The 15154-nt window shown below is 43.9% G+C and overlaps 1 pseudogene across 1 annotated transcript; it reads right to left on the reverse strand.

Annotated features, from left to right (window-relative positions):
• Positions 1 to 1723: 1723 nt before the first annotated feature.
• Positions 1724 to 2600, reverse strand: LOC308261867 (small ribosomal subunit protein uS5-like; annotated as a pseudogene). Its single transcript has one exon. The product of its transcript is annotated as a small ribosomal subunit protein uS5-like (transcript).
• Between the last annotated feature and the right edge of the window lie 12554 nt (positions 2601 to 15154).

Consider the following 15154-nt stretch of genomic DNA (forward strand, 5'->3'; position numbering starts at 1 on the left):
AGAGACTAAAATAAAATAATGAAATGATCTGGGTGATTCAACATCGCATTTTACCTTAGAGTTCCGGCTATCCACACAGCCGTGCTGTGGCTGCAGACTCTCTCTGCAGCAACGGTGCCCACTTCTGCCTGTGAGACATGCTCCTGCAGAGAGCAGAGCGCACTCCAGTGAACCTGAGCCAGGGTCACTGGGGCCAGCCACACACCCACACACACACACTTTGAATTCTGGATCTCTCACTGTCTCAACATAGATAGAACCCCTTTGTTTCCAAATAAGGAAATGTGGTGACCCTGTCTCAGAGGGGAGCTGTGAGTTCTGTGCAGTGAGAACATAGAACAGGAGCAAGCACAGGGCAGGCACTGGGTGAATGTTAGCTCCGCTCATTAGAGCTGCATAAGAGCCATGATTGACCGTGAAGAAGGGGGGCCCCGGAACAGAGGGGATGTTGTTGTTGTTATTGTTATTATTATTTTGTGGTCCTGAGGATGAATCCAGGGGCATTTTAATTCTGAGCTATATCCCCAGCTCTATTTTATTCTTTTATTTTTGAAATAGAGTCTCACTAAGTTGCTGAGGCTGGCTTTGAACCTGTAATCTTCCTGCCTCCTAAGTAATGGGATTACAGGCATGTAAAGAGGAAAGTCTTCTTATAACTATCACCTTCACTTTTATTGTTTTAGGTTACTGATGCATACATATAAAAGAATGGTTTTATTATTTACAGTAGACTAAATAATGCCCCTTCTGTACCAAAATATCTATGTCCTAATTGCCGAAATCTGTGAACAGAACTTTATATGGCAAAAAAGAGTATTATAAATGTGACTAAGGCAAGGATCTGGGAGATTATTCTGTATCAGCCAGAAGGGTCTGAAATGCAATCACACATGTTTTTACAAGAGGAAGGAAAAGGGAAATTTTACATGTTTATAAGAAGAGAAAGTGATATGACTACAAACAAAGAATGCCATCAGCCACAGAAGTTGGAAGAGACCAGGGAGGCTCCCTCCTAGAGCCGCTGGAGGAAATGTGGTGCTGCCTTGATCTGGGCCCAGTGAGAGTGATTCTGGACTTCTCACCTCCAGAACTGTGGAAGAGCACATTTCTGTTGTTTAAAGAGATTGAATTGCGGTAATGTGTTACAGTAGCCACAGGAAGCTCATGTATCACTTGTCTTAACTACTTGGTGAAATTATTGCAATAGCCCTATTTATTATTTTTAAAGGAAGCTAATACACCATTTACCTTAACTATTCAGTGAGATTACTTCAATAACCAAATGTATAATTTTTATAGAAAGTAGTTAATGTATCACTTAACTGTTTGGTGAAATTATTGCAGTAGCCATATTTATAATTTTTATCCTCTCTGTCTCTCTTTTTTTTTTTTTTTTTTTAGTACTGGAGATTGAACCCAGGGGCATTATACCCTCCAAGCTACATCCCCAGCCCTGTTTTATATTTTTTGTTTTGAAAGTAAGTTGTAGAGGCCTCACTAAGTAGCTGAGGCTGGCTGCGAACCACTGATCCTCCTGTCTCACCTCCCATTACAAGAGTACACCATCACGCCTGACTTCTCTTTGTTTTTAATGTTATTTAGCTCATCTTTCTGGTCCCTTTGGGGGGAAAAAAGCATGCAAAATGAATGAATCTCAGATTCAAGTTATGAGGTACATTTTTTTCACAAGTTCCATTCACTTTATTTTTGTGGTATGAAAATCCTATGTCATGGCCACAGCTGGAGCTTGGGTCCTCTGCACGGAGACTCTAGTATGGGTTTTTACAAGATGGTCCATGAACTCCTGTAGGGAGATTTGGTAAACACAGTCTCTTTCCAGAGGTCTGGGTTCAGGTAGCTGTAGGTCTTTGAGATGGCATCAAAGGTGGCCTTGGCAAAGTTGCCCAAAGTGGCAGTGCAGCCCCTGGCAGAGGTGTAGCAGTCATCAATCCCAGCCAGCAGCAGCAGCTTCCTGGGCACAGGGGCTGACATGATGCCAGTGCCTCTGGGGGCAGGATGAGGTGCACCAGCACAGAGCCACAGCATCCTGTCTCCTTGCAAGGGACAGTATGGGGCTTGCTGATCTTGTTCCCCCAGTAGCCTCTCCACACAGGGACGATGGAGAGCTTGGCCAAGATGATGGCCCCTCGGATAACCGTGGCTACCTCCTTAGAGCACTTGACACTCAGGCCAACGTGACCATTGTAGTCTTCAGTAGCGACAAATGCCTTGAACCTGGTCCACTGGCCAGCACGGGTCTGCTTCTGCACAGGCATGATCTTCAAAACTTCATCCTTGAGTGATGCACTCAAGAAAAAGTCGATGATCTCAGACTCCTTGATGGGCAGGGAGAAGAGATAGATCTCCTCCAGGGACTTGATCTTCATGTCCTTAACCAAGAGACCAAGCTTGGTGACGGGAATCCACTCCTTGTCCTCAGCTTTGCCCCCTAGAGCTCCACCACTGTGCCTGACCGTGACTCCAGCGGTGACCACGACCCCGAAGGCCACTGACGAAGCCTCCATGGAGGTCGCCACGGCCTCCCAGCCTGGGCCCCTGGGCCCTCAGGTCCCTCCTGCTGCACCAGTATTACCTGCCATTTGGTGTTTTCCAGAAGAAGCATAAGGTACAATTTTTGAAGACTTTTTATTTGTATTTTCTGAGTAGTAAAGAGCTAGTTTGCTCAAAATTATTCTTCTAATGAGTTCTATGGAGCTTCAGTACAATTTACATTTTAACACTTAATCTGTATTTTAATCTTTAATAAAGACCCTGAATTTAGAATCTTGCAGACCTGAGGGTTGGGTAAGAAGTTATTTTTTCTCATAATAAATTGTTTAAAAATTATTCATTAATGATGTTTCTAATAAGGTTTAAGTGGTAAAAGAAATTAGCTTTAACTTTAGATTTCCAATGGCCCAACCATAGGCTTGAAAGTAAGAAGACATCTGGATGCTATTCTGACTTTTCTGGGACAACCAGGCGGAATGTTTGAAACTATGTCGACTCAAGATTGGGTATAATTCAGGGACTGGTCATCCTTTTGTGGTGTTTGTTGACTGAATAAACCCATTTCCTCATGGTGATCACAGGATCCCTACAAAGAATCAGATTATTTTTCTCCTGGGAAAAATACAAACACAGTTGATTCTCATGATTTGTGATGTTCTAAACGTCTCCACAGAACCTGGATAACAGGTGGCTACAGAGCCAGGGATCCGAAGGGATATAAGTTTGGGTTCTCCCTGGCCCCTGGCCCCAGCATTCCGACCAACTGGTCGACACATAATCTTGTTTGACTTGTGTTTCCGTCTAAAGCTACCTTACCTAATATCTGCTGTTGGCTGATTAACCTTAGACTCATGGCCAGCAATACTAGAACTGGTGCCTGGACAAAGCTTATCTGACACGTGTATTTTCTCTGTAAGGCCTCCTCTGTCACAGCCTCCTTTCTCTGAGGCGCACTAGACAGCATGGCAGCACTACTCCTGAAGGCCTTTCTAACAGCACCAAAAGGCCAAAGCTCTCTGTGGGTCTGAGAGCTGACGGGGTAGGGGATGGGCACTTCTGAGGACTGGAGTTTGTGCTGCTCTGCGCAAGCCCCTGAAACCTTGGGATTGTTGGTTGGGGGTTACAAATATAGTTAGTGAATAGGCAAATATAAAAAGACAGAAGTCATGAATAATGAGCATCACCGTGCTTTGCAAGCTTTGAGCACTGATGTGAAGTGACTTTATGGGGAGGGTGGACCGGGCCTGGGCTCCGAGTGAGACATGAATTCTGTTGTTGAGCTGCTTAGAATCAGGCTAGGGAGCTGGCCATGGACAAGGTGTCCTAATTGCCGACACTCCGCAGACCTGGGTCTGAGCATCTGAGCATGTCAGCACACTGGAAGGGGCCATAGCAATTCCACATGGACAGGGAGAGGTGTATCAGGAAGAAAGAACTACAGACACCTGTCCCTGACAGTTGGTCTTTATAAGGAGAAGGGAAGATCATGAGGGGCCCGGGCTCCCAAAAGACAGAAATGGTGTAGGAGAAAGGAGAGGGAAAGGGAAACTGTAGGGTATTTGCTTCCTTCTCAATTTTCTTTGAAGTCTGAGCTTCTTGTGCCATTAACAATTATAGAAAGGTTTCATCATATGATTATAATCTGATTAGGTTTTCTTGTCATAGTCACAGGGGAAAATTAAATACAAAGAGGAGGATTCAGCTTGGCAAAGACATAATGCTTTGTGAGATGATTTAAGTCTCTGCATATAATTTTCATTACGTGGGATCTGGAACTTGAAGGGGGCATGCGATTTTATCAAGTCTTATTTTCTTATTTTTCAGAAAGAATTAAGTAATTTGTCTTAGAGTGGCAAGGCTAAAACTAAGGTCTCCTAATGTCAATTTCCACTTTACATCTTTTTTTTTTTAAGTGGACTTTCTTTTAGAGCAGTTTTAGGTTCACAGAAAAAGTGAGTGGAGGGTAGAATTCTCACATACCCCCTACCCCATCACAAGTAGAGCCTCCTCCATTGCCAACATCTGCCTCAGAGGGCATATCTGTCAGTCAATGGACCTATGTGGACACATCAATGTCACTCAAAGATGCTTAGTTTACATTAGAGTTCAATTTTTTTTCTGTACTGGGGATGGAACCCAGGGGCATTCTACCTCCGAGCTACACCTCCAGCTCTATTTTTTATTCTTTATTTTGAAACAGGGTCTCACTAAGTTGCAGAGGGCCTCACTAAGTACCTGAAGCTGTCCAAGAACCGTGATCCTCCAATCTCAGCCTCCCGAATGCTGGGATTACAAGCATGCGCCACCATGCCCTGCATCTTTTTATTTTTTTGAATGGGGTCTCACTGAGTTGCGAAGTGCCTTGCTAAGTAGCTGAGGCTGTCCTCAAACCGCGATCCTCTGGTCTCCACCTCCCAAATGCTGGGATTACAAGCATATGCCCCCAAACCTGGCCAGTGTTCAATATTGATCTTGTATATTTTATGGGTTTGGATGAATTTATAAGGACATGTACCCATCATTACAGCATCATACAAAATAGGTTTTTTCTTTCTTTTTTTCTTTTCTTTTTTCTTTTTCTTTTCCTTTTTCTTTTTTTTAGGTTCTGGGGAAGCAACTCGGGGCATTGTACCTCCGAGCTACACCCTCAACACTATTTTTTAAGTCTTTTTAGTTTTGAAACAGGGTCTCACTGAGTTGCAAAGGGCCTCACTATGTAGCTGAAGCTGTCTGTGAACCGCTATCCTCCATTCTCCGCCTCCTGAATGTTGGGATTACAAACTTGTGCCACCCGCCTGGCCATACAAAATAGTTTTTCTGCCCTAGAAATCCTGTGTTCCTCCTGTCTTCTCCTCTCTGTCTTTAATGACTGGAGAACACTAATCTCTTAACTGTCCCCATACTTTTGCTTTTCCAGGATGTCATATAGTCGGAACCATACAGTATGTAGCCTTCTTGGATCAGCTTCTTTCACTTAGCTATAGTCATTTAAGTTTCTACCAAGACTTTTCATGGCTTAATAATAATTCATTTCCTTTTAGCAGACCCAAGGCTGAGAAAGGAGGATTACGGGTTCACAGTCAGCTTCAGCTCCTTAGTGAGGCCCTCTGCAACTTCGTGGGACTCTCTTTCAAGAATTAAAGAATAAAAAATAAGGCTGGAGGTATAGCTCAGAGGTAGAATGCCCCTGGTTTCCATTCCCAGTTACACACACACACACACACACACACATATTACACACATGTACATGCACACACACTATAAATGCATATATATAATATATATAATGTTTTTAATCCATTTACCTGCAGAAGTACATCCTGCTTGTTCCCAAGTTTAATTATGAATAAAGCTGTTAAAACATCATGTGCAAGTCATGTGTAAATGTGCCTCCAACTGGTCCTATCAATGTTTGTTTTTATATCCCTAATATATGCATCTCACAGGCAGTTAACACATCAATTATCTCACAAACGATTCTCTAACGACACATGATGTTGATTATTTTTCATCCTTTTGTATGCTCTTCTGCTATCTACATACCTTCTTTGCTGAAGTTTAGATTTTTTGCTCATTTTTTAACTGCTTTGTTCATTTTCATATTGTGAATAAGGAATTCACAATAAGAAAATAAGTATTTTCTTTGTGAGAGAAAACTTTGTATCAGAGTTCTTTGTGTAGTCTTTTATCAAACATACCTTTTGCAAATATTTTTGAAGGGCCTACAGATGTCTTCCCATCCTCTTGATTCTGCATAATTTTTAGATAAGTATAGATGTCCAATGAGTATTAGTTGAGTGAATTAACTAATGGAAAAACATCTCAGAAATTAAAAGCCTATGGTTCCATTCTATGACGACTTTGTGTGGGTACTCACTCTTTTCATTCATCAATATATATGAATTTTTATCTATGTAGGTGACAAACTTTAATAGAAATTAGTAAAATAGAAGCCCATGGAAAAGTGTAATTTTGAGGACAATTTCTCCTTTATTTGAAATACCTACCCCTCTGGCAGAGAGGAATTTAGAACTCTGACAGAATCTTGGAAATAATCTAGTCCTTCGCATATCTTACAGATGACAAAACATAATCACCAAGGGACAGTTTGATCTGTCATTTCAATTAGGACCTTTCAGTAGCAGCAGATTGCCAACAATAACCTGCTCTTTGAGGATGTTAGTAACAACATCTTCTTACCAAGGTAGTTGAGAGGATCACATGGTTTAAAGTGTCATGTACTTAGCACAGTGCCAACCACATCATAAATACACAATAAACAGCCAAATATCATGTTAGTCAGCTTTCCCTTACTGCAACAAATACCTGAGATGATCAACTTATAATGAGAAAAGGTTTACCTTGGCTCACAGTTTTCATGGTTTCCATTCATGGGCTGTTGGTCCTGTTGCATTTGGGTCTGTGGGGGCTCATCACATTGGGGTGCATGATAGAACAAAGTCACTTACTTCATGAGCAGGACGAGAAAAAGAAAAAAGAAGAAAGGGACCAGGGTTTCAAAATCCCTGCCAGAGGCACAACTCCAATGACCTGAAACCTCCCCCTAGAGCCCATCTTTTAAAGGTTCCCCACCTCCCAATAGCTCCAAGCAGGGGACTCAGCCTTTAACACATGGGCCTTTGGGAGAGCCTAAGGGGATAGCATGTAGGTAATGTATATATAATTATATACCATAGATAGATAGATAGATAGATAGATAGATAGATAGGTAGAGTGTGTGTGTGTGCACGCACGTGTGTGTGTGTGTGTGTGTGTGTGTGTGTGTGTGTGTGTGTAACTGGGAATGGAAGCCAGGGGCATTCTACCTCTGAGCTATACCTCCAGCCTTATTTTTTATTCTTTATTTCTTGAAAGAGAGTCCCACGAAGTCGCGGAGGGCCTCACTAAGGAGCCGAAGCTGACTGTGAACCCATAATCCTCCTTTCTCAGCCTCCCAAGTACTGGGATTACAAGAATGTACCGCCATGTCCGGCTTATAATTATAATTTTTTTAAAATTAGCTTTGTTTGCCTGGACTTTTGTAACCGCTCTGTGATGGAGTCAGTATTATCATCTCATGTCATAGATGAAGGGCCTGAGGCTTGGAGCGGTTAGGTACCTTACTTGTAGTGACAGCACTAGTAACTGGCAGAGGAAGAACTCAAACGCAGGCCTCTCTGATGGCCAAGACTTGCCGATGGCCACTGGGCCTTGCTGCATTATTTCTAATACTGAAAAAATCAGGAAACAACCAAAAGCCCAATAAAAACGGATAATTCCATAAACTATGGTGCATTTGCATGACAAAACGTAGCCAATAAGTACCACATTTGCAAGGTGGGCAGGCCGACTGGAAAGGCCAGCCCCGCATCACAGCAATATCGCACACAGTCCTCCTGGTCCTCGCCAGCCCGGGCACATGGCCAGGACCTTGTCCCCAAGGCCCCTCCACACTTCAGCACTTGTTGGACTGAGTTTCTGAGAACAGAGGCCCTGGAGGGAAATGGCTTCTCCTGTCTCATACTCTATCCCAGGTCAGATCTGTTCCATCTGTTTTAGTCAACATTTTTTGTTGTTGTTGTTGTTGCTGTGACCAAAATATCTAATAAGCACAACTTGGGGGAAGAAAGGGTCATGGCTGCAGAGGCTCCAACCATGGTCAGCTGAGCCCCAGTGGCAGAATGGCTCAGTAGTGGGAACTTTTAGGCATGGAGGAGAAGGAAAAATCGTATCCAGCTCAAGATGGAAAGAGAGCAAGAGAAAGAGAAGGAGGGAGGGAGGGGAGGGAGTGAAGGGGAGGGGGAGAGAAAGAGAAAGAGAAAGAGAGAGAGAGACAGAGAGATCAGAAGTAGACAAGATTCACCACTCCAGTCTGTCCTCTGTCCTGTCTCTCAGCATGGCTGCATTATCTAACACAAGGGCTTCTCTGACACACATTTTATTTTATTTTATTTTATTTTATTTTATTTTATTTTATTTTATTTTATTTTATTTTATTTTATTTTGTGGTAATGGGGATGGAACCCAGGGGCATACTACCTCCAAGATACACACTCAGCCCCACTTTTTTTATTCTTTATTTTGAAACAGGGTCTCGTTGAGTTGCAAAGGGCCTTACTAAGTAGCTGAGGCTGTCTGTGAACTGCAATCCTCCTGTCTCAGCCTCCCAAGTACTGGGATTACAAGCGTGTGCCACCACAACCAGCTTCTGAGGCACATTTTAAATCTAAACCATAATCTCATCCTTCTCACCTCCTCCAGAAAGTCCCCAGAATGACCTGAGCCCAGGAATCGGTTTGCTGTTCTATTTCAGCAGTCATTGGAAACATTAGCAGTTTGCTGTGGGGTCTGAGTCTTTTCCATCCTATCCCCCTCTGCACTGGGACATTCACACTTGGAAGGCAGGGATTGAATCCTATGCTTTGCCTATTCTCAGGACCTAACACAGTGGAGTCAATAAATGCAACATAGCTGGGCGTGGTGGTGCCCTCCAGTAATCCCAGTTTCTGGAAGGCTGAGACAGGAAGATTGAAGATTTCAGGCAATTGCAGTCTCAGCAATTTAGCAAGACTCTCAAAAACCTAGCAAGACTCTATTTCAAGAACAAATGATAAAGGAGGGTAGAGGGTACCTCAGTACCCTCCTGCTGGTTCTGGTATCCTTAGTACCAAAATAAACAAATATAATAATAACATTTATTTGTAACATTTATTAAATACTGTATGCTTAGACCTGGTTGAAGCCTTTTCCGTGCTGTCAGAAAGCCAAGAAGAATGGAAGGGAAAAGAGAACTTCCCCTCCCTCCACATTCTCCTGCCCCTGCAAAAAGGCCAATGGGACAAACAAAGGATCACAGATTCCATCAAGTCCCAGGCCAGATATGAAGGGTGTAAGGACTATGTCACTTAAGCTCCTTAATCATATTTAACCTTGTTTGTAAAATGGGCATTAGTATTAATACTCACCTCATGGGATTCTTGGGAGGATTAAAACAGATAATACTGCTGTAAAGAGTTAAGTGCAGAGTCAGGCATGCGCGCGCGCACACACACACACACACACACACACACACACATATGTATGTATATGTATATATATATATATATATATTTTTTTTTTTTTTGCAGTACTGGGGTTGGAACCCAGGGGCATTCTACATCGAAGCTACACTCCTAGCCCTATTTTTTATTCTTTATTTTCAAACAGGGTCTCACTGAGTTGCAAAGGGCCTCACTAAGTAGCTGAGGCTGCCCACGAACCTGTGATCCTCCTGTCTCAGCCTCCCAAATGCTGGGATTACAAGCGTGTTCCATCATGCATGGCCATATTTTGGTTATTTAATAAACATTACTAATATTTCTGGGGAAATGGGGCAAGGGCCTGGGCAGAGAAAGAAGAGTGTCAGCTACGTGTGCCATTTTTACAACCCCCACTGATTGGCAGCAAGAGAGAACAGAGGGGATTCTAAACAGCCCTGCCTCAAATACAGGCTAGGGGAGCGAGAGGTTAACACACCACCGTCCAGAGCTGCCACGCATCCCTTTATATACGCTCAGTGATCCTGAGCCAGGGACAGAAAAAACCTTGGTAACTGAAGCCAGGTGGTCTGACCTCCCTTCTGGCAGGGTGTCCAATGTCCCCGACCTCAGGGGAGGAGTACAGTGGGCAACACCCCAGCCTGCAAATCGTGCTCCTGCCTAGAGGAGACTGGGAAGAGCAACCAGGAGGTACCAACTGTTTGGCCATTGTCCTGTGTCCAAGCTGAAGCAGGAAAAGTGGGGAGAGGAGGAGGACCAGGACCCCTCACAGCCTGCCTGGCCAGCCACCCGTGTCACCTCGGACTTCCTCTATGCCAGTCCTAAGTGAACTTGGCTCGTGGCCACTGGTTTTATACCATGGTTTCTATTATGGTTCTTTGGGAAAGGAGGAAACTGAAGCACTTAAAAACTTACTAAGGTCGTCAGGCTGCTGAGCAGCAAAGCCAGGACCCGATGGGGATGGGAGAGCCTGTGCCCCAAGCCTCGGGATCAGGTGTGTGTGCTTGTGCCCCGAGAGAGGGACAGGCCCCCACCCTCCCATCCTGCAGGCCCCTTGCTCCTTCCCTGCCACGGCCACGCCCCTCTCCTCACCCTCACCTTCCTGTTAGGCCTGCAACAGAGAGGAAGGAGAAAGCTCTTGTTACTATAGACTGGGTAATTTTCACAATGAGATGCATGCGTGTGTGCGCGCGCACCTGTGGTACTGGAGATTGAACCCAGGAGCATTTCACCTCTGGGCCACAACTCCAGTCCTTTTTAAAAAAATTATTTGAAACAGGTTCTCAATAGGTTGCTGAGAATCTTACTACATTGCTGAGGCTGTCTTTGAACCTGCAACCCTCCTGTCTCAGCCCCCCCAAGTGCTGGTGTTACGGGCGTGCACCACCACACCCGGTGAGATGCTATTGCTTATAGACCTAGATCACCTCGGGTCTGCCAGGTGCCAGGCCTAGAAGAGGAACCTCGCGAGTGCCTAGGTGTATCCAGAACAGGCCATCAACTGCCCTTCACCACACAACAAAGGCCCTTGCAGTCCTAGAGAAGAACCCAGTGGAGCTGTGTGCCTTTCCTGAGCTTGGGCTTGAGTCATTATCCAGTCTTTTTGCCAAAATGCTATGGGTTTGATCCCCGACAAGTGTTAAGGCCAGAATGGTAAGGAAACTGGAGAGCCGTGTCTCATGTTTATTTATGAGGCCTGTTGGTTTCTGTGGGGATCAAAGGGACAGACACTCAACAAAGAGCCTGCGCGCTGCACCCTTCCTGGGCCGGGTCGGCAGCTCCTCGGCCACCCTGTCCTCATCGCTGGCCTGGGATCCCTGTCTTATTAGCACTCTTCTCATTGTCCTGTGACCCTGCCATCTCTCTACACTCTTTCTTGGAAAGAGCAGTGCTGAGGGGATGGGGGTGTCAGGAGTGGTCCCCTTGACAACATCCCACTGCACAGACCATGGCAGGAGCCCAGTGATAGGCGCGGCTAACTGTGATGAGCTCTCCCACCTGGGGCAGAAGCTGAAAGACACTTGCCTTGTCTTCTGGGGAAAAAAATTGGGGAAATTGGCTTCATTTGCATACCCACTATAAAGACTTAAAGTCCTGATGTTCCTGGCCAGAGTAAAAGCTAGTCAACAGTGATGTCTACCTTGGAGCTAATGTTGGGGTCTATTTGTCCCACTTTCCTCTTTTGAACCCCATATGCTAGCCCCCTACCAGGAGGATAAAGATTCTTGTCCAAAATGCCCAGAACTAAAGGTTAAAATGAAGACTTCCTTTAAAGTTTTCTGCCTAAGTACTCACTGGGGTCCACTGAGAGTATGCCCAGGGACCCAGGGGAACTGGAGGTCCAGCAAGGATGTTGGAATTCACAGGTCATCCCGGAGCCCAGAAAGGGAAGAAGGTGTGGCTGTTCATGATTTTTTTTTTTTTTTTTTTTTTTTTTTTTTTTTTGGTGGTGGTACTGGGGTTCCTGGAAGCCCTTGAACCTCCGGGCTGGGCTACACTCCCAGACCTATTTTATATTTTTATTTGGAAACAGGATCTCCTAAGCCAGCGCGGCTGGCTTTGAACCTACGCGATCCTCCTGTCTCTGCCTCCCAAGTGCGGGGATTACAAGCGTGCGCCACCATGCCCGGCTATGTTCATGATGTTTTAAGCTGCATCAACTCATCCAGATATACTAAAAACTTTTTTTTTTTTTTTTTTGGTGGGGATACTAGGGATTGAACTCAGGGTCATTCTACCTCTGAGATACACCCCCAGCCCTATTTTTTATTCTTAATTGTGAAACAGGATCTCACTAAGTTGTGGAGGGCCTCACTAAGTAGCTGAAACTGGCCATGAACTGTCAGCCTCCTGTCTCGGCCTCCTAAGTACTGTGATTACAAGTGTGGGCCACCATGCCTGGCTTAAATATTTTTATTATTATGAAATCGTTTGCAAAACAAAAAGGCAGAGAGATTGTTTGTGACAAATAACAGTTTACGAACTACTCATTTTAAGAAACAGGATATTACTGGATTGGCTGAAGCCTGGTGTGTGGTTCTGGAACCGCATTCCCCTCCCTGGCTCTGGAGTCAGCGGCTGAACTGGCTTTGAAGATCTCCGTTCCCTTAGATGTCTTTAGGCTTTTATTGCCTCTGTTACACTCCCACACAGCACAGTTTCACTTATTTTAAAAATCAATTTAAATGCGATATTATAGAATATAGCCTTCTAAGATTTTCTTTGCTTATAAAACTTTTAAGAAGATATATCATGCTAACACATTAAGTTCTGGTTTATTTCTTTATCTTTGTAGTGTATTCCATTGTGTGACTACACTGAGATTTATTTTTGTGCCTGTTGATGGATGCAACTCTTATGTTTTGGGCTGTTTGCAACATCAGCCATTGCTTTGTGCTGGGCTTAAGTACCAGAGTTTTCCTAGGATGTCTAGTGGAAATAGAATTTCCGAGTCATGGGGTTTAGCCACCTTGAGTTTCTTAGTGTTTTAGTCTGTTTGGGCAGAAGTCCAAGGTCAGGGTGCCATCTGGAGTCTGGCAACGGCTTGCATTCTGGTTCAGAGAAAGACATTTTTCTGTCCTCACTTGCTTCTAGAAGAAGCAAACATGCTTTCTGGAGTTTCTTTTATAAGGGTACTAATCTGCTGGGCCTGGTGCCACAAGACTGTAATCCCTGTACTTGGGAGGCTGAGACAAGAGGATACCAGGTTCAAGGCCAGCCTTAGCAACTTAGTGAGGTCCTCAGCAATTTAAGGAGACCCGAAGAGCATAAAAAATAAAAATAGGGCTGGGGGTGTAGCTCAGAGGTATAATGTCCCTGGGATCAATCCACAGTACCACACTGTACACACACACACACACACACACACACACACACACACACACACATGCACACACACACACTGTGTACTGATTTCATTCATAAGCACTCAGCCTTCATGGCCTCATCACCTTTTAATGGTGAAAGAACCCAAGGGCGTTCTACCTCTAAGCTCTGAGCTATGCCCAAGCCTGTATCATTTTGAAACATGGTCTTGCAAAGTTGCTAATGATAGCCTCAGGATATAAGATTTTTAATATATTTTGAAGGGACATAAATAGTCCGTCCATGGCAATAGGGGGCTGGCAGAGCGACCTCAGAGGTGTTTGATATTAGTGGACTCCTCCACCAACCGGTGTGAGAGTCCGCACTTTACATATTCTGACCAATGTTTACTATTAGCAGACATTTTCATTTTTTCCACTGATAGATATAAAATTATATATATATATATTATTTTTTTTTTTTGCGGGTCTGGGGATGGAACCCAGGGGCATTTGACCTCCAACCTACACCCCCTGCCCTATTTTTTATTCTTTATTTTAAAACTGGGTCTCACTGAGTTGCAGAGGGCCTCACTAAGTAGCTGAGGCTGTCCGCGAACCGCGATCCTCCAGGTCTCAGCCTCCCGAATGCTGGGATTACAAGCGTGCGGCACCACGCCCGTACAATAAAATAATATTTTATTGAAGCATTTATTTTAGCTCTCTGAAGACTAGACTAATAATGATTTTTTATGTGCTTATTGACCATTTGGATTTTCTTTTCTGGGAATTGCCTCTTCATGGACCTTGACCCATTTTTAAATTTCCTTTTTCTGTAATTATTTGTATGACTTCTATTTGAATATATTACGGATACTTGTAAAAATATTTTCTTTCATTTTATAACTTTTCTTCTCACTTTTTAATAGTGTTTGAAGCTGGGCGTGATGGTCCAGGCTTGTAATCCTAGTACTTGGGAGGTTGAGACAAGAGGATCACAGGTTAGAGGATAGCCTCAGGAATGCAAGGCCTTCTGCAACTTAGTGAGACCCTACTTCAAAATAAAAACAAAATAAGGCTGGGGGTATAGCTCAGAGGTAGAACACCCCTGAGTTCAATCCCCAGCACCACAAAAGTGTTTGACAGACTTCATTTTACTTATTCAATTTCATTTCATTACTTTTTTTTTTTTTTTTTGCAGTACTGGGGTTGAAACCCAGGGACATTCTTCCTCTAAGCAACACCCTCAGCCCTATTTTTTATTCTTTATTTTGAAACAGGGTCTCACTGAATTGCAAAGGGCCTCACTAAGTAGCTGAGGCTGTCTGCCTGAACTGAGATCCTCCTGTCTCAGCCTCCCTGATGCTGAGATTACAAGCATGTGCCACTACACCCAGATTCATCATTATTATTAATATTGGTACTTGGCATTGTACCCAGGTGCATTCTACCTCTGAGCCCCAATTGACACTCCAGCCAATTTTATTTTGAAATAGGGCCTTCCTATGTTGCTGGGGCTGGCCTTGAATCTGTCATCCTCCTGACTCAGCTTCCCAAGTACTGAGATTACAGGAATGTGCCACGATGTCTGGCTTCTAGAACTTTTTGACCTTTCCCAACTGAAACTGTACTCATTAATATTGTTTGAGAGTTTAATATAGTCAATTTTATCAATCTTTTAAGGTTTGAACTTTGTGTCATGTGTGAGAAATCTTTCATGAATATATTCTTCAATTTTTTTTTTTTTTGGTGGTACTGGAGTTCCTGGAAGCCCTTCTACTTCCGGGCTACACTCCCAGACCT

This window comes from Muscardinus avellanarius (assembly GCF_963383645.1).
Source record: "Muscardinus avellanarius genome assembly, chromosome: 4".
Lineage (NCBI taxonomy): Eukaryota > Metazoa > Chordata > Mammalia > Rodentia > Gliridae > Muscardinus > Muscardinus avellanarius.